The following is a 6,841-nucleotide window of genomic DNA, read 5'->3' as shown; positions in this document are numbered from 1 at the left end:
GTTATGTGAGACCCACACCCTACCCCACTCCTACCTTTCGAGCTAAGAGTGTAGGTCGTAACACGGGTTTTCAGCAGCCCGGCCGCTTAAAAAAAGATGGCGGAAACCGACCACCAGCAAATGCAAGTGCAAGTGCAAGTGCGAGTGCAAGGCCTTTTGTTCGTAAGTCCCTCGTTGCAGCCACCCCCGTTGGATCCAAAGCAATCCCGTTTGCTTCTACCGCAAGCAAGCCGGTCATTTTGCTCGTGCTCTGTCCGGGCGGCCCGCCCAAAGAGCCCGCCCCAATGGTGAAGAGTGCTCCCGCTCCTCCCTCTCGGTAGAGTTTTCAGTATTTCCAAAGATCGAGCAGGATCCAAGCCATGATGTGATTACAGTGTACATTGTTAGTCGCTTCTATTTCGCATTTGTCTTATTTGATACGGGTGCATCTCATTCTGCTCATGTCATCTCGCATTCATCAAGAAGACTAACCTAATCCCCGAGAAGTTGTCTAGTTGTTTATTGATTAGTACACCCACTGGTCCTCGTTGTGAAACTAGATAAGGGGTTATCTAAATGTCCCGTGTTGATTGGTGAAAAGAACTTGGAAGCCAATTTTGTGATTCTTGACATGAAGGACTTCGATGTTATTTTGGGAATTGATCAGGTTGACAGCCCACAAAGCCGTGTTCCTTTGTTCCTCAAAGAAGATTCAGGCCCATATTTGTGGAAGTCCGGTCTTTGAATTTCAAGGTGAAAAGAGAAGGGTTTGTAAGAAGGTGCCGTCTCGACCGATGCAAGTCTATGCCCTAGTGGATGATGCTTCATCCGAAGGCAAGGGTATAGTGGAGAAAAGAGTCGATGAAGTCGAGTTGTCTGCGACTTTGTTGATGTCTTCCCCGATGATCTATCGTGAGTGCCTCCGGACGGAGATGTCGAATTCTCTATTGATCTCGTCCCCGGTGCCGCCTCCCGTATCTAAAGCTCCGTATAGGATGGCTCCTACCGAGTTGAAAGAGTTGCAAAATCAGTTGAATGAGCTCATTGATAGAGGTTTCAGACAGCCTAGTGTGTCACCTTGGGGAGCTCCGGTCTTGTTCGTCAAGAAGAAAGACGGTAGTATGCGCTTGTGCATCGACTACCGTGAGTTGAATAAGTTGACTATCAAGAATAGATATCCGCTGCCCGTAATCGATGATCTCTTCGATCGCCTGAAGGGTGCAGTTGTGTTCTCGAAGATTGACTTAAGGTCCGGATATCACCAATTGAAAGTGAAGTCTAGTGATATCTTCAAGACAGCTTTCCGAACGCGGTATGGTCACTACGAGTTTAGAGTCATGCCTTTCGGATTGACCAATGCTCCTGCGGTGTTCATGGACCTCATGAACCGAGTATTTCATGATGTGCTTGATAAGTTTGTGATTGTTTTCATTGATGACATCTTGATCTATTCGAAGAGCGAAGAAGAGCATGCGAGTCATCTAAGTTTCACTTTGCAAAGGTTGCGAGAAAAGAAGTTGTTTGCTAAGTTTAGCAAGTGTGATTTCTGGCTTAAGAGAGTAGTTTTCCTTGGTCATGTAGTTTCAGCCGAAGGTATTCGTGTCGATCCCGAAAAGGTCCAAGTCTGTGGCTGATTGGGAGAGACCGAAGTCAAGAACGGAAATAAGAAGTTTTCTTGGATTGGCGGGTTACTACCGAAGGTTTATTGAGAACTTTTCTCGGTTGGCTGCTCCTATGACTAAGTTGACCAGGAAAGAAGAGAAGTTTGTTTGGTCCGACGCCCGTGAGAAGAATTTCCAAGAGTTGAAGGATAGATTGACAAGTGCCCCGGTTTTGACTATACCCGATAGTTCCGGTGGTATGACAGCCTTATACCGATGCGCCAAAGATTGGTTTGGGTTGTGTACTCGATGCAACATGGCAAGGTCGTAGCCTATGCTTCTCGGCAATTGAAGGATTATGAGCGGAATTACCCCACTCACGATCTAGAACTTGCCGCCGTTGTCTTTGCTTTGAAGATTTGGAGACATTATCTTTACGGTGAGAAGATTGCCATTTTCACGGATCATAAGAGTTTGAAATACTTCTTTACCCAAAAGGAGTTGAACATGAGACAAAGGAGATGGTTGGAACTCGTCTCCGATTATGATTGTGATATTCAAGATCATCCCGGGAAAGCAAATGTTGTTGCCGATGCTCTTAGTAGGAAGAACCAGAAGAAGACTTTGGATTTGAATGCTTTGAGTTTACCATTGTGGTCTTCTATTGAGAGTTTTGATTTGGAAATCGTTCCCGAGAATTCTGATTTTATTCTTTCGCCATGACGGCAAGATCTGGTCTTAGAGATAAGATTGTTGCTCACAGAGTTCCGATCAAGAGTTTTTGACCAAAGTTGAGAAGATTTCTTCGAACCCGAGTCGGACCCCCGACTTTGGTATATCCATGGATGGTGCTTTGTTGTTTAGAGGAAGACTGTGTGTGCCCGCAAACGATGAAGTTAAGAAAGAAATATTGAAGGAAGCACACCACCGGCTTTATCAGTACACCCGGAAGCACCAAGATGTACAAGGACTTGAAGGAACATTTTTGGTGGATTGGTCTAAAGGCGGATGTTGACGATTTTGTTGCCAAGTGTGAGACTTGCCAACGTGTGAAAGCCGCTCGACAACCTCCATCTGGATTACTTCAACCCCTTCCTATTCCTAGTTGGAAGTGGGAAGATATTTCCATGGACTTTGTGACTAGCTTGCCTCGGACAAGTAAAGGCAATGACACCGTGTGGGTGATTGTTGATAGGTTGACCAAATCAGCCCATTTCATTCCTATGAAGATCACTCATACCTGGATAAGCTAGCCAGGCTTTATGTGGATAATGTGGTTCGTCTCGCATGGTGTGCCATTGAGTATTGTCTCGGATCGTGATCCTAGGTTCACCTCAAGGTTTTGGAATAGTTTGCAGAAGGCCTTGGGAACCCAATTGAACTTGAGTACAGCTCATCATCCACAAGCTCGATGGACAATCCGAGCGGACAATTCAGACATTGGAAGACATGCTCGATCTTGTGTGGTGGATATGGGTGGTAATTGGGATGAACACCTAGCTTTAGTTGAGTTTGCCTATAACAACAGCTTATCAAGCAACAATAGGCATGGCTCCATTCAAGGCTTTGTATGGTAGTACTTGTAGGACACCTTTGTACTGGATCGAGACAGTGAAAGAAAAGTCTTAGGTCCCGAGATGATTGAAGCTACAAGTGCTATGGTAGATATGATAAGAGAAAGGATTAAGTCCGCCCAATGAGACAGTAAATCTTATGCCGATAAGAGAAGGACCGATTTGGAATTTCAAGTTGGAGAGAAAGTCTTTTCTCAAGGTCTCACCAATGAAGGGTGTGATGAGATTCAATGTTAAGGGAAAGCTTAGCCCTCGTTACATTGGACCTTTCGAGATTTTGGAAAAGGTTGGACCCGTTGCGTATCGATTAGCATTACCTCCGTCTCTTGCTGGTGTGCACAATGTGTTTCATATTTCGATGCTCCGAAAATACATAGAGAATCCGGAACACATTTTGCAGCAAGCACCCGAAGGACTTAGTGCTGATTTGACCTATGATGAAGAACCGGCCGAAATCCTCGGATAGGAAGGACAAGCAACATGCGGAATCGCGCCATTCCTTTGGTGAAGATTCGGTGGAAGAACCATACCCCCCGAAGAAGCTTCTTGGGAGAAGGAAGAAGACATGAAGGAGAAGTTTCCTTACCTCTTTGGAAGCACAGTACGCTTTCAATTTCGGGGACGAAATTTCTTTAAGGGGGGAGAATGTGAAACCCAGCCCTAACCTTGACCCGGAAACCTTGTTATTTGTAGGTCCGATGACCCGAAGTAAAGTAAGAAGTCAGCTTTGGGCCATCCCAAGAGAGGACTTGGTGTCCGGCTTTGAATCCATGAAGGTTGATGATGAGGTGCTATTTATGGAAACAGAATCCCGATGAAGATCTAATTAGTTGATGGACTTGGAGTGATCTCTATCTTGGTTTGAAGGCATTTCTACCTACTAGGTAAGTCACTTGACTTGTGTGCAAAACCCCTTTAGGTTTGGATTTGATCTCGGGCCTTCAATTCCCTCGTTTTGGCCTTGTTGCCGCATTGGTCGACCGATTGGTCGACCGGGGCGCCGACCAATCCACTCGACCAATGGGTGCCGTCTTTGGCAATTAGGTTGATTCTTGCTCTATTTAAGCCTAACCTCGAGTCCACTTCGTATTTGCTGCCTCCAAACCCTCCGGAACGAACCAAAGACCTCTCGCAAGTCATCTCTCTTGCATCCTTGGAGTTTTCTTGGCGGATCTTCGTCGGAACCTCTCTCTTTTGCATCAAAAGGTATGTCTACTCTCTTCTTCTCCTACATCTTTGTTTTTCTTTCCTTTTTGAGTTGAGACAAGAGAAGAGATGCTGCATCCTCTGTTGCAAACATCTCTCGAACATGTTCTCATGATCATCCTAAGGATTAAAGGCTAGAACAATGATCTTAACCATGATCATTGCAAGCTTTTGAAGGATTCATGATCAAACCATGATTTAATCTCTCGTTAATTTCCTAATCTGAATTCCCGATCTCTTTGGATCTTCTTTCATTGATCATGTTAGTGGTTAATGGTTGTGTTTTCTTTCTATGATCCATAATCCATAGAATTCTAGTTGTTCTCTTCTACCTTACTATGTGTTCTTCATGATGCATGATAGTACATATATGGTAGGTTTTATTTCCTTATTTAGATTTATGCTTCTAAGCCTTATACCATGAAGACCTATGCATGTTTTCATGTTTTCATTACCAAAAGCAATGATCCATCTTCCTATTGTTCTTGTCCTTGTTTTCTATTTCAAAATTCATCAAGATCCATGTTTGATTTATTTATGGTAACTTTTTGTTTCCTAATTGGGATCTTGATACCTTGATTTGATTAGTGTTTTGAGGTCCCCTATATGCTAGAATACTACTGATGTAGTCTACCCCTTGATTAGTACCCTTTTGAACCACCAAATTCGGATTTCATATCTCAAAACTCCGATTTTCTAAGTTATCGTCTCGCATTGGTCGACCGATTGGTCGACCGGACCACTCGACCAATCCACTCGACCAATGAGTACAAAGTAACTCGGAACTGGTCTGCTTTCGGATGTTTTGCTATATTTTCTGTTAGGGATCTTTCCTAATATGTTGTATATACTTGTTTAGGACCTTCTTCTCAAGTTTGCCAAGATCTTACTTGATTTCTTAGGATTCTTTGCGAGTTATAAAAGGTAAGGATGGTTATTTCCTTAATTACATAGATAGCATGAATCTAGTTTCTATATTTGAATATCATTAATATGTTTCCTAAATTAGATTCTTACAATGATATACTACTGTTGCATAACTTTGATTACAGTAGCATTACTTATTCATATTGAATTGATTCATGTATGATTTACTTACCAATGTTATACAAATGTTTGTAAATATTGATTTCTTTCCATATATGGAGTTACCATATATGTGATGATATGAATTGATGCATGTGTATGCTTACGTATGGTTTGGGAAGGAGAGGTGTCCTTTTGACATTTCTGCCCTTGGACTACTACGGGAATATTATGGGATGCTTCCGGAGATGCCCTCTCGGACACCTTCCTAAACCGTTGGATGACATATCTAGGATTGTCTAGTAGTGTTTGGCTAGGATGTCCCGTTATGTCGACCCTAATCGGAGGGGTATTGAGACCGAACGACCCGTGGTAGCAATGGGGATTCATGGGCGCTCAAGACCGGTAACCAACCCGTGAGAGGACAGAATCACATTGTGGGGGCCATTTATTGGTAGGGTTGCATATGGTTAGACTTGGGCTCACGGGCGCTTAAGACCGGTAACCAACCCGTGAGAGGACGTGAGAGCTTCCCGCTTACCATATGTGGATGATCAATAGGGTTGGTGAGTCCGTAGTCGTGGACTATGAGGACTCTAGTGTGAAGGATACCGGAAAGGATCGTCAGTGGACGAGGAATGGAAGTATCTCGGATCCGACTTGATGTAACCAAGTAGAAGACTTGCATTTTGGCTAGGTATTACCCCGACATGCGCCGGTACTTATACCAAATGGTTGTGAGAGAGTGTGTTGACTTAACCCCCGCCAAGGTTTGTCCCGAGGGATGAAGGACCCATTACCAACCGGCCGCTCAAGACCGGTGAAATGATCCGTGAGAGAATCCAAGATATCTTAAATGGTTGAGGATGTGAGTGGACTTTCCTAAAGAAGTACGGTGTTATGACTTAAAGCATGTCCGCCAATAGAGACCAGCATACATAGAGTTAGAATCATCCATTCATTGGTTGTCTCATATCATATTGCATTATGTTTGTTCTGGAATTCTCGCCATGTATGTTATTATGGATTTTAATCGCTTTACCGAGTTTCTTTGAAACTCATTCCTTTATTGTACAATGTTGTTAGACTATCCCGCAGGCACCGAATACTATGACGGTCCCTTTTTGGGGGGGTGTGGTTGAGGGGGTTTTTTCTTGTGGGTGGTGGTTTTGTTATTATTAATTTTTATTTTTCGGGGGGGTTTGTGTTGTGTTTTTTTTTTTGGGTTTTTTTTTTGTTTGGGTGTTGTTTTTTTTTTTTTTTTTCTTTTTATTTTTTTTGTCTACAAAGTGGAGAATAATTTAGGTTACCCAATGTACTTCTGCTACTCGGGGATTAGCTTTTATCTAGTTTATTCTTTCGAGCTACTTTTCCGCCCGGATGCAAAGTGGGATTTTTGCTTCACTTTACTTATCTCGTTGACACTCGATTATATATTTAGTATTTCGTTTCGTT

Source organism: Hakea prostrata, chromosome 7, assembly GCF_041222555.1.
Source record: "Hakea prostrata isolate BN-2017 chromosome 7, UWA_Hpros_2, whole genome shotgun sequence".
In the NCBI taxonomy this organism is placed as follows: domain Eukaryota; kingdom Viridiplantae; phylum Streptophyta; class Magnoliopsida; order Proteales; family Proteaceae; genus Hakea; species Hakea prostrata.
This window is presented reverse-complemented; position numbering follows the sequence as displayed.